Source organism: Poromitra crassiceps, assembly GCF_964638095.1.
Source record: "Poromitra crassiceps genome assembly, contig: HAP1_SCAFFOLD_129, whole genome shotgun sequence".
Classification (NCBI taxonomy): domain Eukaryota; kingdom Metazoa; phylum Chordata; class Actinopteri; order Beryciformes; family Melamphaidae; genus Poromitra; species Poromitra crassiceps.
Window position 1 is genome coordinate 263914 of NW_028152232.1, and position 20813 is coordinate 284726.

Consider the following 20813-nt stretch of genomic DNA (forward strand, 5'->3'; position numbering starts at 1 on the left):
TTGACTTCAATAAAACCAGCACTTAAGCACATGGGCCTAACAGCATATATAGACACCAACCTGCTAAAAGTAAAGAGATAAAATACAAATAATTACAATATGTAAACACAACAAGAGGACCAATGGACAGAATGAAACCTCACCAAACCACAAAAGCTGATATACACCTCAAAATGGAAATGGTTTAGAGCTAAGAATAGTTCTCAGGGTACCCTCTCTGATATTGATTGAAGTTTGGAGTGGTCTCCACTCTCCACCTACAGAACCATATTGTAGGAGACTGTCCTTCATTCCATAATCACCAGCATCTACTGCAAGTTTAAACACCTGATCATGACTAGACACCGCAAGGACAGGAGCGACTTTAACAAGGCTTTAAAGTCGAAGTGAACCGGAGGCGAATGCAATAGCATGAGCGTCGGAGACTGAAAACAATTTGAGAGGCGGACCATATACGTGTCGATGATTTGATTTGACAATTCTGTCGACTGGCTTTGGCATTGGTCAATCATGGCGTGTTCCACCCCCAAATCGAGTGGGATTCAGCGTGTTGTCGTGCTACGTGAGTGGGATCCGCGGAGTACCAGGCAGCCACTTGCTTCGTGCGGAGCGAGCGGACAATCCGATGCATGGGTGCTGGCCGCCCGCCTGGAATCTCCGAGGGGCAACCCCTGACAACCAGGCTCTCAAGCGCGCGCCTTTTACGCTATTTCTGTAAATACGATATTCCTGGAATGCACGTTTTAACAAGCCAGTTACATTTCTTTGCATTCTTAGAGATTATGTTTTTTGTTTTTTGTTCATGTTTCATGCAATTGGCCAAGTTAGTAGTTAGTTTATGGGATAGGAATTCTGCCAGATCACAGGCACTAGGCGCCATTTTCTACTTCATTTGGAAGAGAAAATTATCCTGAAATGAAGATTTGATTGACAGCTGCATGCTGTGATATGATTGGTTGAAATGGGGTAGAAATTTGATAGTACTAGGTGACGTCAGCAAACTGTACATGACTGTTATCAATGAAATCTTGAAAAATTTACTTTTGATGTGAAAAAGTGTGAAAAACTAAAGGAATTCGATTTTTGTGATTTTTTTTGCATACATCATTAAATAGGTGCACTGCATACCCAGGTATTTGAACTAAAAGAAAAGAAAAATCATTTTTGGGTTCAGCTTGACTTAATGCCTTCCCTTTTACATGGTGACGGCGTTCTTGGGGCCTGAAAACGCAAAAAAGTGAAAACAGGTCCCAGAGTGGAATTCTTTGATAACGCTGCCCTTACGGTTGCCGTGTAAAGTGGCGAAACACAATTCAGGTGATGACACAGCCCCCCTTTGCCATGGAAGACATGATAGAAATATAGGAGCATTGAACTAGCCCAATACAATCTTATGGCACAATGAGTCGCATTGGCATTCAACAAACATAACGATTTGCTAAAAACACATAATGTGCGTTAAGTGCCGCTACTAACGTCACACATATGAATCATTCCCACATTGAATAATAGAAGACAACTCACGGCCAGGTGAATTTCCTCAAGTCACAATTGTGCTGCAAAGAAAACAGGTCTTATTCTGTAATCCAATCTGGAGCTGTTTATTACCATTGTGACTTCTGTATCACTCTATCGTGTGGAAAATTCATTTAAAATGTAATCCTACAAAGCGAAATGAAGCCCGTTAGAAATAGACAGAATAGAGGAAGCTAGGCGTTTTTACCTTCAAAATAAAAGCCGTACTGATGACATCATCAGTGGGACAAAAATTGAAACAGAGAACAGAGAACAAAGAGAGCCCACATTACCAAATACTATACAATAATACCTGTGCCCGTTCCCTCCCTCCCTTTCTCCCCATTCCCCTAAAGCACTCGATGATGATGTCATCACTGATGTCATCAGTGATGGCATTGGTGACATGCAAGTACAGTCTCCCCACTCACCCCCCCCCCCCCCAATGGGTACATTGTTTTTGACCCACTGATGATCTCACAATGTCTATGACATCATCAGTGATGTCATCAGTGAAATCATTATTGACCAAAAACAAATATGACGTTCCTTCTCTCCCTTTCTCCCCATTCCCCTAAAGCACTCGATGATGATGATGTCATCAGTGATGACATTGGTGACATACAAGAAGTAGTCCCATGGTTACATTGTTTTTGTCCCACTGAAGATGTCACAATGTCTATGACATCATCAGTGATGTCAACAGTGAAACATCATTTTGATGTCATTGTGATGTCATCAGTGAGACAAAAACAATGTACCCATGGGGGGGGGGGTGAATGGGGAGAGTGTACTTGCATAATATCACCAATGCCATCACTGATGACATCATCATCGAGTGCTTTAGCGCAGTGGTCCCCAACCACCGGGCCGCGGACCGGTACCGGGCCGCAACGCATTTTGTACCAGGCCACGAGCCGGTCCAATATTTTTTTTTTTTTTTTTTTTTAATAAACATAGGCTATAATATTATAGGCTGTGTGTGGTAGTTGAAACATAGTTTCAAGTTGACATTTATTTATGTTTGTAGTTAAAACAAAAACATAAATACTGTATAGGCTACATACAGTACAACACAAAAGGCTGTTATTTACCCTTTGTCGCCACCTGGTGAGTAAATATATATGTAACTAAAACCATTAAAATTGGGAGGTACGGTGGTGCAGTGGTAAGCACTATCGCCTCACAGCTCGAAGGTCGTGGGTTCGATTCCCACCTGGACCGATGTGAACTAGGGCTGCACGATATGAGGAAAAGTTGCGATGTGCGATAACACTGTTCAATATTGCGATGACGATATGACCTGCGATAAATAAAAAAATGCTATAAAAAAAAATTAATGGGTAGGGGTGCTCCGATCCGGCTAAGCCACGATCCGATCCGATTCCGATTCCTGGGGTCACGATCCGATTCCAGAATCGATTCTCAATTCCAACGATTCTCGATTCCACAATCTAGAATCGATTCTCAATTATGTAGTTTTATATTGCAATAACACACAAAGGTAAATCTAAGACAAAAAATGACAAATGTATTAATGCTGAACTTCAAATTCAACTTCTGAAGTATTACAGTGAGGGCCTAAATTCATTTTGCAATACGAGTGTGTTAATTTAAGCATACGTATCAGTAAGTGGCACGGGATTCTCAAAGCCTGTGTTGAGGGTCATACGAACAAAAATGCACTCTTGAAGCTAAAAAAAATCCAAAACCAACAAGTTAATTATTTACATTTTTACTTCAATGTAGAACAGTCATTTCTTACACATGAGATTACTTTTAGCCTTTTAGTCATAACGATTATTGAAAGATATTCCATATTCCAGACTGAAATGTTATAACAGAAGTGGAGTATTGGCCAGAATGACATGAACATTTGGACACTTATTCAGCCGGTATCTTGCATGTTGCGTTCATGTGCACTGTAAAAAAAAAAAATTTTTTTTTTTTTTTTGCGATAACACGTGACTTTTGCGATGTGTTCATCGCGCATTTTCATATCGCGATGATGATGAAAATACGATAAATCGTGCAGCCCTAATGTGAACACTGGAGGAATGCGTGCCCGTCCGCATGTCCTCGAGTGCCCACCACCCGGGTGGGGGTCGGCAAAATGGCCTTTCTGTGTGGAGTTTGCATGTTCTCCCCGTGCCTCCCGGGGGGTCTCCTTCATATAGGAACCCCCTTCACAAAAACATGCAACATCCTGGTTGCTTATATGGTTCCTCCTCTGATCGTTAAGGGCGCCTGTTCAGAGGGAGGGGAACTGGTTGGAATAGCGTGAACCTCCCACGTGTTATGTCCTACCGGTGAAGCTTCCTCGGGCAGGTGAAAAGAAGCGGCTGACTTGACTGCCCATGTCTCGGAGGATGCATGGAATCAGTCTCGGCTCTCCCCAGATCGGCAGAGGATGGAGTAGCAACCAGGATTGAGTAATTCAAATGAGCACTAAACGGGGGATAAAAATGGGATAAAAAATCTGGAATTTTTTTAAAATAAAAAATAAAAAAAAATTGACAACCGGTCCGCGACTTTTATTTCCATGTATCTACCGGTCCTTGGCACAAAAAAGGTTGGGAACCCCTGCCCTAAAGCACTCGATGATGATGTCATCAGTGATGGCATCATCATCGAGTGCTTAAGCGGAATGGGGAGGGAGGGAGGGAACGTCATAAGATGATTTTGGTCAGTCAGCCTTCCCCCTCCCACATCGCCTCTTGCTTCTAGTACTTTGCACAACTTTGCATCACTGATGACATCACTCACCGATGACATTACAATGATGTGTACAGACAGACAGACAGACAGACAGACAGACAGACAAACAGACAGACAGATAGATAGATAGATAGATAGCAGGACAGCAGACAGCAAAGGGGGGGAGAGAGACAAGGGGTGACATGCGGCCAAGGACCTCGGGTCGCATTCGAACCCACGTCCGCCGCATGAAGGACCGAGGCTGTCGTACGTGGGCCACCAGGTGAGCCACCAGGACGCACAATCGTGATTAACACCTCCCTCCCACCCACAATCCCATTTGTATATATCATATATTTTATGTGTCATCGATAGACAGTTCTTTTTTTCTTTTATAAAGTACAATTGTGTAATACTAAGGTTTTGATATTTGAAGGACCCCAGTGGAAATAAGCAGGCTTCTAGTTTGTAACTTTAAGCTGCTTTACTGGGCTATCCTTGGATCATTTTACTCTTCGATTTACATATTGTGTACTTTTTTTTTACTACTGTATTAATGTAAATTGGTAATGCTTTTATGTATTCTTGATCCGAAATAAACCAAACCAAACCAAATCGTGACTAACACCTCCCGCACTTGCAATTTATATGCACGCTCGATTTCTAAGGTGGACTCATGAGCGCAACATGTGGGATTTATGACATCAATGTCACGATTTGCATAGAAAATCACTGTCAGTGTAGCGTGCACACTCAAATTTCTAGGGTGGAGAAGATGGGGCAAGTGCGCAACATGTGGGATTTATGACATCACTAATGATGTGATGATTAGCATCGTGTCTTGTGTCGCACCACCCGGTCGCAAAATCATGACTAACAACACACGCTGTTATTTATGATGAAGATGATAATGATTTCTAGGTTGGAGACTCGAGACGATGTGACATGGGGGCAACATTTTGTGGGATTTATGACATCACTGATGATGTCACGATTTGGGTCACAAATCACTAATGATGTCACTGATGATGTCACGATTTGCTAACGTCGCCTACCCCCAAAATCGTGACTAAGACCTCGATCGCTCCCACCATTCCCACCTCCATTGTGATGTCAATATTCACAGAAGCGGCAGAGAACCCCGTCAGGCCAGATTGGGGCCTTTGTTACATCCATTGTCAATAGGATAGGCGTTGATTGTACGCATCGCACGATGTGCCCGATGCTGACACACCCATGATTGGTTGGTTTTGGATTTATTTAGCTTCAAGGGTGCATTTTTGTTCGTGTGATCCTCAACACAGGCTTTAAGAATCCCGGGCCACTTACTGATACTTATGCTTAAATTAACCCACTCATATTTTAGTTTATTTCAAGAAAAACATTTCGGCTAGTGGAAATTCTAATTGGCTGGTAACTTTAAAATCTAGCAGCCATATTGGCAGGTGGTCAAAAAAGTTAATTTCAAGCCCTGCAGGGCTCATCATTGGTCTGCCCTGCAGGGCTTGAAATTGAGGAAAGGATAAAATATTGGTGGTTAAACCTGAATAATGACATCACAACTGTTAATTTAAAATTAGTTATTCCTCTAAACCTGGCTTTTCTAAGATAAGAATGCAAAGAAATGTAACTGGCTCGTTAAAACTCGCATTCCAGGAATATTGTATTGTATTGTACCGCAATAGCGATAATGGCACGCACCTGTGAGCCTGGTTGTCAGGGGTCTGCCCTCTGAGATTCCAGGCGGGCGGGCAGCACCCATGCATCGGATTGTCCGCTCGTTCCGCACAGAATCAGCTGGCTGCCTGGTACTCGGCGGATCCCACTCGCGTAGCACGACAACATGCTGAATCCCACTCGATTTGGGGGTGGAACACGCCAGGATTGGCCAATGCCAAAGCCAGTTCCCAGACTTGTCAAATCAAATCATCGATACACCCTATATGGTCCGCCTCTCAACGCTGTCATCTCAGACAGATTTGTTTTCAGTCTCCGACGCTCGCGCTCTTGCATTCCGTTCCGGTTCACTTCGACTTTAAGTGCTACTTTAAATAAATAAAAATCTAATCAATTAATGGGAGGAAAGGGACTTTTTTGGGGGAATGTGGCTCTTGCAAAGCTTTTTTTTTTATCAGTTGGGACTGTGGCTCCTCAGTAGGGCAAGGTTGAGTACCACTGAGTTAGACACATGGATCTATGGGCAGGGAAAAGTGCAGTGAAGAGGAGAGGAGATTTGAACAGAAAGATAAACAGTAGTGGTGGCTCCACCTAGCGGTTGGCCACAGACACTGCAGTCTACAACAGGAGATGCTCACAAACTCCTCTGTTCAGGCAGAGGCCACTTGCATGAGCTTAAAGCCCCGCCCCCTCCAGTGAAACAGGTAGTAAGACTGACTGGAGGGGGCGGGGCTGTAAGCACTTTGTTTTCTATATCTGTCTTTATTCAGATCCACTACATTCTGTCATAGAACCCAGCAGAGCCACACACACACACACACACACACTGCTCCAATGAGCTTGCTGTCTACTTTGGAGAGACATGGACAACGCTTATAAATGATGTTTCATATTTATATATCTCAGTGGTCCCACACACTGCTCTCTGTCAGCTCACAGTATCAACACTCTGTTGAATTTGGCTGTGCTGACTAGGGGTGTCAAAAATAATCGATTATAAGATGCATCACGATGCGGACCTGCACGATTCTGCATCGATTCACAAATGTCAAAAATCGATTAAAAATTTTTTTTTTTTTTTTTTTTTTATATAATCAAATAAAATATAATGGAAGTACATGCAGTTGTTTATTTTAATTATGGATCATAATACAATGCAATTCTAAATACACTTTTATTTTAAAAGTAGCCACAAAGTGAGGAAAAAGAAAGTGAGAAAAAAAATCATGTATTCGGGAAAAAAAGTGATGCATCGATTTAAGATGCATCGCGATGCATCGAGATGCATCGATAATCGTTATCGAATCGAATCATAGCCCTCTGAATCGTAATCGAATCGAATCGTGAGGCCAGTGAAGATTCACAGCCCTAGTGCTGACGTGACGTGGAAGCCTATGCGACACTGTGTAGTTCTGGAATAGCTTAGCATGAGCTTTTTACTTCTAGGCAGAGATGGGCACTTGAGACTTGGTGACTTGGACTCGAGTCGACTCGAGTCCCTGTTTTGATGACTTGTGACTTGACTTGACAAAAACATAAATTACTTGAGACTTACTTGGACTTGGAAGTTAAAGACTCGAGACTTGACTTGACTTGAGAGGTGATGACTTGGATGACTTGTTTGTGTTTGTCTGTTTAAATAATGAAATCATAACGTAACATTGTCCAAGTTTCTCTGTCTGTCCGGTATGCGTCAGTCAGTGCATGGCGAGTGCAAGCTGGAACGGCATTAGGAGGAGACGGAGAGAGGAGCTTGACAGACAGCCAGTCACCCAATCACCACAATCCCATAAGGAGGATCATGACTGAGTCATCCAATGACAATTGTCATCCAGTCATGCTCCTCCTTATAGCATTGTCGTGATTGGATGACTGGCCGTCAATCAATCATCTCACTGGATTGCACACAGCTGCAATATTCTTCAAACAGGCAGAAGGGACAGGGGCGGAATCTAACAACGTTTGATGTTGTAGTCTGGCTGTCAGTGTTTCACTGTTTAACAGTGATTGAGAGGAAATATTTATTAAATACTTTTGGCCAGCGGTGGGCCAGCGCAGGCTTGTAGAGACTATCGGTTCGATCTGTAGACTGCGAGCACGCCAAGAGATCTTAAAATATTATGCACAAGCTTGCGCAACACGGTCTCCAAAGTTCCCAATCATCCTACAAATCTTTCTAGTTGTGAGATGTATATATACCCCCCCTAAAAAAAATTGGTAAAAATAAATATTACTATCTACCACTTATTTAGCTTAATTTGGTTGCTTCCTTGTCAACCACAATGCATCATGGGACATTATGCAAATGTATGTGTCAGCCCTGGATTGGAGGGGGGAGAGGAACATGTCAGGTGTGTGTGTGTGTGTGTGAACAATGCTTTTCTGCACTGGCATATACAGTATATGCTAGGTTTACAGCCTTGTTTATATTAATATGTTTTGATTGAGAAGAGGTAAATACTCTAAGTTTAAGCTATTTGTTTTTGTTTGATTACATTGTAGTATGTCAGCCTGTCACTAATTCACTGTTTAAAACTGACGTGGCAGATTTTTTACTGAGAAGCAGTTCAGAAATAAATAAGCGTTTATAAAGTTATTTGACTTTTGTTTGATTATTTATTTCACTGAATATCAATGATTAGAACACAAATTAAATTCGTCATACTTTTTGAATGGGTTAGATACTGTAAATTGGCCAATAATATCAGGTAGACAGGTATTAATACCATGTCTTTTTTTCTTTATAAAGAAAGGTAAGACTGCAGTATTTGAGCGTGGGGAAAAAAAGTGACTTGACTTGCCTTAAAGTCCCTGGAAACCAGAAATATTTCTTTATTATTTAGCATTTTGAGTTCATCACATCACAGGACCCTATGTTAATAAGCCACCAGCCAAATTTGAACGATGATGAACGTCGCAAAGTATATAAATTTAGGTTTGACAGTCTGGCAAAACTCATGAGAAAATCATTATTTTTTAGAGTGTATTTCTCCCGCGGACTGTGTGGGCGTGTCCCATCTACAGCAGGTTTTCAGAGAGAGAGAGAGAGAGAGAGAGAGAGAGAGAGAGAGAGAGAGAGAGAGAGAGAGAGAGAGAGAGAGAGAGAGAGAGAGAGAGAGAGAGAGAGAGAGAGAGAGAGAGAGAGAGAGAGAGAGAGAGAGAGAGAGAGAGAGAGAGAGAGAGAGAGAGAGAGAGAGAGAGAGAGAGAGAGAGAGAGAGACACAAGCATAGCGCTTGGCAGACGGCACATAGAGTGGGAGGGAGACGGACAGCGAGGGAGCGCTGTCACTGGGGGCAAAGAACGGACTTGCCATAGGTGGGTGCGGATTGCGCGCGTGTACAAAGGTTATATAGAGCTTATGACGTCATAAGCTCCTGCGTTTTAGCACCTCGCGCACTGCTGTCTTCAATGAGGAAGTACTTTGTAGAATCTTGTAGAAAAGTGGTGATTTTAAGGCTTTGGGTTGAAAGTAATGTATAATAATTTCGGAGGCACAAAATTACTAACATAAGACCCTAAATAACAGAACGTTTTTGTGGATTTTGGTTTCCAGGGACTTTAACTAAGGACTCGACAAAACCTGTGACTTGACTTGCCCAAAACAAAATGACTTGGTACTTGCTTGAGACTTGGACCGAAGTGACTTGGTCCCATGTCTGCTTCTAGGGCTCGCATTTACACTTCCAAACTCATGAAAGTGGTCCTCATGTGTGAAGATTATCCTGCTGAACACTGGTTCGCGTTTGATTAAGCTTGCGTTGCCCACAAACCTTATTTGAAGCATCGCGCCAAAAACCCATTCAAAAATCCCATCGGCAGAAACGGTGAAGAGGAGAAGCTTCCTAGTGCCGACAGGAACCTTGGGGGTTTGAGTATTTCATGACATGTTTTGCTTCCCGGGTGCGCTGGATTTGATGATTTGATCACTGTGCCGGCCTCGTCTCCGTGTGACTGCATGTGTTGTTTGCTCGTCGTGTGAAAGCGGTGCACCTTGATGATAGTGAGATCAAACACACCCTGCTGTAAATGAGGCACAGGCTGTGGAAAGACTGCTTTAAACCGTTGTTTCATGCAGGAATATCATTTTCACTCTGACAGAAGAGAACAGAACATTTATTTGCTTTCTTGGGTTGTAATGTTTTGAGCTTTTGTGCCACCTGGAATGAAGTTGCTTCTAGAGGGCTGGACAGTATACACACCTGGCTGATATCGCTGAAATCACAAAACATACACTAAGGCCCGGACAAATAGTATGCAGACAACGCCACTCTGGGAATTTCACCCAGAGAATATCACATCAACATGTCAGAGAATACCCAACATCAGGTTTCATAAAGGAATGGAGCAGAGACGTGCATTTCCAGGTTCAACAAAATATGTTTTTATTTATTTTGTTGTTCAGGTGACCTGCCAATGAAATGTTTTCAAATCAGCTGCATATTTGTTCAGGCAACATGCCAAGTTCGTGTTTCACAAGCAGCTGATGAGAGAAAAGAGCAGTTAAAAGTATGTCTTTATTATAAATCAGATTAAAAATGATCAAGATAAGACTAAAATTACCAGTACAGCAGGGGGTGCCAGTGGAGTCCACAGGTGGAAGGGGGGGTGAGTGAGGGGGAAGAGGGTCAGGGGGGTTGCACCACCACCAATAAACCAATAAACCACTCACTGCAACACAAAACACAGGTTAGAGCACACAAAGCAAAAGCACCGCAGATTATAACATGCACTAAGGGGACCCAGGATAAGCCCACACCCAGTGACCAGCCACCTGCAGAACCATGGCGCCCTCGATGCTGTAACTGGCAAAATGAAATCGCTAAAATACGGATCAATGGGTTTAAACAAAATAACCAATCAAAATCAAACAACTAAAAAGAACAAAAACTATAGGACAAAAACAGCAGTGACCCGCTCCTCCGAACAGGACAAACAGACAGTTAGTCACTACTACAAATAATACATTAAAACCAAAGACATTACCGGCAGTCATACTGCTGTACCTTCATTCACTATAGTAACATGCACCCGTCGGTGCCGCACCTCTCCCTGCGCTGCCACTGTGTGAAGATCTGCCCGCCACATGCCTGCAAAATGTCAAAACATTACCACCAGCCCACACATCCCAAAATAAATATATTCTTAAGAGCACATACCATATCACGATCAACATCAAGCTTGCCACTGTCAAGCCATGTCTCCCTTTTAAATGGGCTGGTTGATTGGTGTTAAGGTGGCTCACCTGTGTGGCTCGCCTAACGAGGGATCATTAGGGGGCATGGCAGCACTGCAGGGGAAGCCTAAGCCTACCCCACTACACATACAAATGATGGCATGTTTGTGTTGAAGTAGTTTTCTTATTTTGCCCAGTGAATGTGTACATTTTTGAAAAGCTTTGTATTTATGTCTGCATCCATCAGGATAAGAGTAGGCATAATAATTGTGTTCATTCCACTACAGAAGAGACTTGTGTGTTGACAAACTGTGTTATTGTGCTAGTTCATATAGTGCTTTGCTTTCCGTAGCTGTTCTGTCCCTATATGCAGCGTAGGTCTGTACACAGAATCAGAATAAGCAACAGAAGCGAGTTTGTGCACCGGAAGGTTGTCTGTTGAATCTCCCAGACCGGCAGGATAAGTCCAGGTGGGGAAAGTGAAAGCGCAGTGCCCTCCCTCATTACCACCACTGAGGTGCCCTTGAGCAAGACCCTTAACCACAACCACTCCAGTGGAGCTGCTCAGTTGCCAGCAGATCAGACTGTGGTTGTACCGATCAGCTACCAGGTGTGTGTGAGATCCAGGTGTCAAACTAGCCATGATGCCTCCTCCCCCAAGACCAAATCAGCCAGCATGCACAAAAACCAAGCCAGCCATAGAAAGTTTTTTTTAATCCTTCGTTGGGATTATAAAAGGGTTATACCACCCCTCTCAAACGTAATGAAATGTCCTTAGGAATGGGTGAGTTATTCTGATTGAGGTGGTTATGTGGCATTCTTATTTTGATTGGGCTTCTATTCTGTTTACAAGTGGAATAAAAGGCTCGATGTAAACACAGCTAGTGAAATCCCCCCTGAATAAAGTGAAAAAAGAAGAAGTTTACAACATTGGTGACGTGCACCAGAGCAATTTAGAGAGAGAGTGGCGTCAGCGGAGGACCAAAATGCACGACTCATTTGCCAATGAACAGCCAGGAAGGGGTCTCGCCCCTCCACCACTCGTTTGAATGCTAAAATAAAGCTGATAATGTACAATTTGATCCTTAAACAAAAAAACAACTTTCAAAGTACAACACAAACTGTCCATTTTGCTGCAACTCGACAGTGCTGCTTAATCCAGGACCTTACTTCCTGGAACTCTTGAGAGTAAAAAAAAACGGGTCCATTGGAGTGAATGGAGATGTTGCCACTCTTCTATATACACGGCTGTGCACCTTTCATTTTCATGTGGCAATATAGAGAGCCAAAGTGAAACGTCACTTCCTGCTTTCTCCCTGTACCAGCGCTGGGAAAAATATGAATGGCGGTGGACGGAGAATAACATTACTTTTTTGATCCCGTTTGAATCGTGCCACGGGGTGCCAACGTTAATTTTGTCAATTTAAAACATAACTTTGCATGTAAAGAAAGTCACAGTTTGTCATCAAACTGAAACGTAGGGGTTAGTTTCGTATAAAAACTACACAGCTTGTGGCATGTCGCCGGTCTTCAGCTTTGCCGGTAGAGAAAGTGACGTCACTTAGGCGACAGTGCATGTAGTCTTTCTGATTTATAACTTATAGTGCAACAGTTTCACCGCCATTCATATTTTTTCAGCGGCTGGTACAGGGAGAAGAGCAGGAGGTGACGTTCACTTTGCCTCTCTATAGTTTCCTGGTGTTGCCACCCCTAGGAGGTAATGGCAGTCAATGCAGCACAGCTTACAGATCACTGTTTGCTGTAGTTCTGTTTTCAGAACCAGACCATGTCACTACGGTAAAGGATATCCCCTTTTCCTAACCAATTAGGACTTTCACTTGTTTCACTTTCACTTCCCTCAAGCCTGACTTACATAAACGGTGGACATTTGTGCAAAAAAAATATAGCCATGTGTTTTCAGCAACTTTGCAGCTAAATGACAGCTTGACATGAAGTCTGCAGAATGTAAATACATAGATCTGCATGACTCAACCAAAGACTGTTCACCTGCAGCCTGGCTCATACAGTAGAATCATGAGTGACCATAAAACATTTCACTTGGAGCAAAAACCAAAGATAAAAAGTGGGGGAAGGGGGGGAGGATTTTGAGGGGTTTTCAACTGTTTGTGACTTGGGGACCACCATTCTGACTGAAGAAGCAACCTGAGGACCACTAGTGTGAGGAAATGGGATGAGAACATGGGAACTACATTAGTGAATCAGGGACCACCTGCACCTCCATCCTTTCATAGACCACCAGGGGGCCATGGACCACCTGTTGAAAACCCCTGCTTTACGGGATGTGTACTACTACCAATTATATTTGGTTATTGAGATTTGGTTAGCTAAAAGAATATAGCATGTTTGTTTACATTTTGTTGTGAAGTGATGACTTATTACTTTCTGTCTTTCCCGTCAGCTTTGGAATTTTCCCCCACGTGACGGATGACAACAAAGACCAGATGAAGGGCAAGGACCTGCTGGTGGCCTATCTTCACATTTAATTGTCATCGTCTTCAATTAAGTCTCTGACCGCACCACATGTTGAGCATTGACCAGCCTTAATTTGAAAAGTAATCCAGTTACCGTTCTCTTTACCGTTACAATACATGTCAGTTCGGAGAAATTGTTTCACAACGGAAGACGCGTTGTCTGTCAGGGTGAGTAGGCCTACAGAGCTGATGACAGACATGATATGCGCACATTGACAGCGAGATCTATTTGTAGGCTGTGCAGTGATTCACTGCTTACTGATATGTTCTGCCCGTGGAAACAATGACACGACAATCTGCTGCTTTAACACACTCCGCACCGCACGGGGAAACGTGAGATATTTATATAATTATATATAATTCATTATATAGAATTAGAATAGTACATTTTAATCTTGTCGGTTATTTCGGTTAATGAACGTTGGTTGTCGGTCACCATCCCTACTCCCTACATCCAGGGCCAGTGATTTGAGGCACATTGTTGTTTTTCCCCCCAGGGTGATGAAGGTGGCCAAGGGCTTTGTGGATCAGGGCAAGAAGCTGAGCTTCACCGTGGCCAACAAGAACGCTGGGCCTGGACGCCGGCTCCGGAGAGATCCCTGTGGTGGGGATCCGCACCGCCACGGCAGACAAATACGTCATGACCGAGGAGTTCACGTGAGTACAGTCAAATTGTGTGTCGCTAGTCATTTTTCCCACGGTGCAACAAGTACACCAAAATTCACACAATCACATAACACATAAGTCAGTGAATCGTGCGTCTTCCTCTAGCCAGTTTGTTTGATTAAATAAGAATATAAAACGTATAGAGGCAAAGTGAACGTCACTTCCTGCTTCAGCACTGTACCAGAGATTTTCTTCCGCAATTTATTTTCCCATAGACATTTCGTAAAATGCGTATAAAAAGAGTTTTACTTGGTCAAACCAAACGGTCAGCTATATTTAGAATCAGGAGAGACCATAGAACATTTCACTCGGACCAAAACATAAAAAAATAATATCGAAAACATATTTTCTTTAAACCCACATTTTTTTTTAATGTTTTGCGTTATGCGGTCTCTCCTGTTCTAAATATATCTGAACCGTTTGGTTTGAACAAGTAAAACTTGTAAAAATGTTATAAGCATTTTACGAAATGTCTATGAGAAAATAGATGGGCGGATGAAAATCTCTGGTATAGTGCTGAAGCAGGAAGTGACGTTCCACTTTGGCTCTCTATTCACCTTATTCAGAAGAGACCGTCTGTCTGGCTTGAGAGACTAACAGGAAGTGTAAATACAACCGGTGGTTCCGATTGTATTTACACTTCCTGTGACTCATAAACCTAGTCTGACACATAATGTGAGTCAAACTAGGTTTGACCAGGTGAGTCAGACTAGTTTGAGCAGGTAAAACAGCTGGCGTTTTGAACAGGAAGTCACGATACAATCGGTTAAGTGGGCGGGGCTGCATAAGGTGAATACAAATACAAAACAAAAGGTACAAATCCAGGGGTGTTGTATCACTCAATGGAAGCCTATTGACACTGAGGGATGTTGTTAGTCTTTTATGTTGGGACGTGGCACCTGTGAGTGGCTCAGCGGTGAATGACACCAGGTTCAGAATGACACCAGGTTCAGAATGACACCAGGTTCAGAATGACACCAGGTTCAGAATGACACCAGGTTCAGGCACTTTGGAATGTGAGGTGCACTTCCAGTTTTTCTTAGGGTTCGATGCCAGCAACATTCTCAAGCCGACATTCGGACAGATGTCCCATTGCTTTAGGAAAGGCCGTGGGCCAAAATGGTGATATTTTGGGGCTGGGGTCCAGTGATGTTTCATTGGTGTTGGAATTTGATAATTGACACACAGTGACATGTGGTACTAGAGATGCAGACAAGAAGCGCACTAATAAATAGATGAACAGGAAGATATACAAGACATTCATTTTAATTTAACTTGGCAGGAGTTGACAACAATGATACAAATTTTATTGTACATAAAGTACGACTGACGATGTTGATTGTCCATGCCTTTTGCTTAAATGTCATATTTCACAGCTGATTGCCTTTAACGTCATTCTTTCTTTCTCTCTCTCTCTCTCCCCCCCTCCTCCTCCCTCCCTCTCACCAGGCGTGATGGAAAAGCCCTGGAGCGTTTCCTGCAGGATTACTTTGACGGCAAGCTGAAGCGCTACCTCAAATCCGAGCCCATTCCCGAGAACAACGACGGACCCGTCAAGGTGAGACGCAGCGTCCGAAGAGACTTCTCCGTCCTAGGAGACTTCTTTGTTGTTATTTATAAATGAATTGGATTTAGATGGCGCTTCTCTAGATCCTCAAAGCGCTTCACATAGCGGAGGAACTCCACTCATCCACCACAGATGTGTAGCACTCGCATGCTTTCACGTGCTCTGTAATGGATGTGATTTAAGTCCAAATGTTCTTCTGTCAAAGTAAAATTACTGACTTCAAAACGACTCAATGATGTGCCAGCTCCATATGAAGTCCGAGGGTGAGGAATGAACCACTTCACTGTTGCATTCGGGGGTTTGGGAAAATCAAAGAAAAATAAGGCCTTCAATCAAAGTTTTGAAACTGAAAAGATGGCCTTGAAAATATGTGCTCAGCTCTCCATCCTAGCATCAACATTTCACATCCAGAGTACAAATCCTGTGGTGGAGAAAAGAAGCCGTTTTAAAATGAAGGATTTCACCAGGGTTCCTTGACTTCAGAGCACCATGATTATGATTTTTTTTTAATTATTATTATTATTACCAATGTCATGTCTTACCCTTGGTTCACACCAGGCGCTATGCAGAAGCTCGGCCCGCCCCCCCCCCCAAAAATCTGAGCATTTGAAGTCCTTGAATCTCACCTAACAAGACCTTAAAAGATAGAGAAAGTTGTTGAGTTTGATATCTTAGCATGTGGAAACCCTCTGTATAACATATTGATTTTGATGTTTTGGTCATGTTCATACCCTGTTTTAAAAAGTCATGTGATGCTATGATGTACAGTATAATGATTATTTCTCATCTGACCAACCTTTCTTTCTCTTCCAGATTCCCCACAATCTTCTTTGCCCCAGCTGGACAGAAAATGAGCCCAAAGAAATACGAGGTGAGTCTCATCTCGAGTGATGGTTAAAACAAAGTGTGTGTCCTGCTTCTCTGCGTGTTGGCTGATGGATTCATAATCTCTGCTCTGGTTCCAGGGCGGTCGCGAGGTGAACGACTTCCTCTCCTACCTGAAGAAGGAGGCCACCAACCCCCTGGTGGCACAGGAGGAGGAGCCCAAGAAGAAGAAGAAGAAGTCGGAGCTATAAAAGCTCAGAACTGGAACTTATCGCATCCCCCGCAAGGATTGGGGGGAGGGATCCCGACAGAGAAAGAACTAAATTATATTCCAGTCTCTTAGTGAACTACCGAATGCTCTGAAGCCAAGTCACAATGACGTGGCCCTCCCTTTGGGTCCTCGGCTGCTCTGGGAAAACTGTGGAAGGTGGAGAGGTGGTGGCCAGGGCCTGCCTGATTTAGAACCAACAACAACAAAAAATTGTTAGGGAAGAGGGACCGCTTTTGAAATTTGAGATTATTTCCCCTGGTCTGTCTACTTCACTTCAGACTGATGCACTTTGGTTTGACACCAGTCTCCAGTCATCATTGCTTTGTTTTTGTTGCCTTCTTGACAAGATTGGGTTGTTGTTTTTTCTTTTGTACCACGTCTTTGTTTTTGTACATTTGGAAGGATTGTGAAATAAAAGGCCCACAAAACCAAAAAGAACTATGATTTGATTCATGCAAGTAATCTTGAAGTTTGAGTAAAACTGCTGTTGGGCTGGGCAATATGATTGAAATCAATATGAAGTTATATAATCATATCAATATATCACATTGTGGCTCACAAGCAAAATCACATGTTAAATATCACATTAATGGTAATTCCATTGAACTAAATGGTCATGTTTGGTTAACCTTGTGAGGCAGCTGGATTCGCGCAAACCATCTGGGCAGCTTCAGGTTAATGTTTGGTGTGATGTCAAACATTTATTTTTTTAATAATACTACCAGATGTGATTTTGTCAGAGCTGTTATAATAAAATTAGCATAAGTTAAATCACAATATCATCATACTATGGTTCCACTGAAAGATAAATGATATTGAATATTATTGTCCAGCCCTAATTTCAAGCTACTGATGAAACTATATTCTTCCACTTTTAAAATTAGATTTTGCTGTTCTGTTCCCCTTGACTTCCACAGACTCTAAGTCTTGTCATCATGGTATTCTATCACCTTCTCCCTAATTTCTTGCTTCCTTTTTCAATCCATTGTTTTCCTCCCACAAGAGTTTCATTCAGCTTTGTACATTCCAATACATTCAAAGTGGGACCTTGAGGATACAAGAAACAGCCTCGGCCATTTCCAACCCAAATGACAAATCATTAGATTAACTAAGGAGCTAAAAATAATCTGTTAAATCAATGTCATGCCAAAAGCATTTTTTTATATACAGTCGGTCACAAAATCACATCTCTTTGGGTCAGTGTGATATATTGAAATTCCAGCCACTCTCTTCCTTGTGGTTAGGCTTGGTGGGACTTGCTTCTCATGTTTTAGTTTGATAATGTATTGTATACTAGTTTGAAGAAAGGTTTTCACTCAGCGTTGGGCAGTCTTGTCTCTTAGCACTTGTCAAACACTTTCTTTTCTCCATCTATAGGTGCAAGGTGCAGCCGAGTAATTCTGACAAAGATATTTTCTTCTTTCTGTGATTAGGGCTTGAATGCCTCTCATCATTGCTCCGTTTATAAAGGTAACCTTGCAGAGTTCATTTATAAACCTTGAAAAACATGTAAGTACGCAGAGGTCATCTCAGAGGTCAAAAAGGTCAACATCTGTGGTTCATGAGAAACAAACCCTGCTATGGTCACTAATTTCTGAATTCAATTGAACCGAATGATAACTTCTTTAGATGTTTATTGGAATAAATTGGCATACATTTGTACACCAATATCCACTTTGTGGCAATACAAGGTATTTAACAAAGTATCTTTACAAGGAATTTGCAAGGTATTTAAACTGAATTTGCAATTTTACAATGATTAGAACATCTGTTGATTGTCCAGTGTGAAAAATCATGGAGCCATAGGCCTACCTTTTTTAAATCCAACAAGTTATTCATTTATTTTAGAATAGATCTTTTACAATGAGAGAAATAGAAAATAGAATAGAATAGACAATATTTGCATTACATTCAAAAACAACACATTTTGGGCTTCACATGACACCAATATCCACTTGGCAATACAACTGTGGCAATACAAATTATATTTACAAGGATTTTTTTTTTTTTTACAAGGAATTAACAAAGTATTTACACTGAATTATCAATGAAACATTTTACAACAAAAACATTAGAACACATTCTTCACTTGTCATAGGAAGAGAAGCAGAGAAGCAGCCATGTTCTGAGGGGGTTCTACAGACCACTGAAATGGCTAAAAATGCCACTGGATGTTTGTGAGCTGAGGAAGGAGGCTGACTTCCATCAGCTCGCTGCTCGAGTATTTATTTTTGACCCACATGAACTCTTGTTTTCCCTCATTTGCAGCGACCACATTTTCGGCTATGCGCCGCATGACTGGCCTGAGGTGGGCCCAGTCATAATTAGAGTAGTGATGCTGAGTAGGGGACCATGGCAGCTGACCCAGCAGCACCTGGGAGAGGCAAAGGGCAGCGGCAGCTACCTCAGATGGCCGATAATGCACCATTTGGTAGTCCAGCAGAGTCACCTCCATCAGGTACTTGGCCAGTGTGCGTGTCCTTGCAGTAGTCTTTGCAGCCTTTGAAGCACGCCTGAGGAAATGGGGTGGCAGAGGGCGTCCCAGGTCAAAATTGAGGCTGGTCAAGATCACCTGCTCCTTCTCCAGAATCTGGGCCTCTGTGACCGTATTGTCTGTGATGTTGGCCAAGTCTGCAACCTTCATCAGACTGTATCCTCTCCTCTCCTCATACTTTGAGGCGAGTAGTATGGCCGTCACACCAATGAGCTGCAGCTCAGTAGGAAGCACTGCTGGCTGGTCCTGCAGAAAACGGTCCAATATGGCAATCGAGAGGAACATTGTCTCCTGAAGCAGCTCGAAGCAGCAGTGAACCTGGATCATCCAGTCGACGAGAATAGCTCGCATGCGTTCATTGATTTGATAATCCTGCATGTACTCCGGTCGGACAGCCTGCTGCACCTCAAGGAGGCCCAGATAGGCGTATATGTCCTTGACATATTCAGAGCAGCGCTGTGGCTGGTCTCCATCGTGCTCATCGATGTCCTCTATGAGTGTCTCAGAGAAAGCCTGAGGCAGTTCCTCCTTCTCCTTCATGGGCAGATTGGGCACATCCGCTGTCTCCACCTCTGGGGGGAGCGGGTCTTCACGTGCGACCACCTGCTGGACTTGTCGGTTGGTCAGCTCTCCAAGGACAGCTCTCCTTTGAGCAACTCCTGTGGCTCTCCTCGTCTGTCCTGGGTATTCTGTACGACTGACTGGGTTTTCTGTATGCCTAGGCTGGCGGCACTTGCGTCTTCCTTTGTGGATGGCCAAGCCTCTGGCAGTTGTCAGCTTGGTCCATCCACATGTACACACCTGGCGAGTGAACTGGCCATCCCTGCAGTGTCTGCGTCTCTGCTCCATCAGAACAGGTGGGAATGTCTTGTTGTTGATGATGATGATGATAATGTGATGACAGCAAATCCTCTGCACAACGGTATGCTGGCGCCTCCTTCAGTGTCTACAGTAGAATGCCTGAACTAGAGAGAGCGGCGTTAGCTTTATACTCTAAACCATACTCTAAACGGACCAATCAGGAAGTCGCGGCTAGCTTAACTCAAACGGGCCAATCAGGAAGTCGCACCTGGTCAGACCAAACGGGTCAAACCATTGACTGTAAAAATAGGGGTCAAACCGAACGTCTTACGTCAACACGTTTCCGGCAGTTTACGGGAAGCCGGAAGATGTGATTTTATTTATTTATTATTTTTATTTTATTAACAAATTCACCCTTCGCTAAGTCCCGCCCGAAGGGACATTGTCGAGGAGTTGTACATATGGGATTTGCAACTCCGTTGGCCTGAAGAAGTAAGTTCAGAAAATAATGTGTTATATTTTCCAGCTGAGAAAGAGCCAATCAGGATGGCGAACAGAGGACACTTGCCCAGACATGTTCCGGAACGCCTTCTGCTAGCTATGCATTAGCTGAGTAGCTAGCAGCATTAGCATA

At 43.0% G+C, this 20813-nt stretch overlaps 1 long non-coding RNA gene and 1 pseudogene across 2 annotated transcripts; one reads left to right on the plus strand and one right to left on the minus strand.

Annotated features, from left to right (window-relative positions):
* The first annotated feature begins 16018 nt into the window (after positions 1-16018).
* Positions 16019-17189, plus strand: LOC310800865. Its single transcript, XR_014553912.1, has 3 exons — positions 16019-16051; positions 16602-16659; positions 16754-17189. It is a non-coding gene; the product is annotated as an uncharacterized lncRNA (long non-coding RNA).
* Positions 17190-19039: 1850 nt separating this feature from the next.
* LOC310800858 (G2/mitotic-specific cyclin-B2 pseudogene) lies at positions 19040-20227 on the minus strand (annotated as a pseudogene). Its single transcript has one exon. The product of its transcript is annotated as a G2/mitotic-specific cyclin-B2 pseudogene (transcript).
* Positions 20228-20813: the final 586 nt, after the last annotated feature.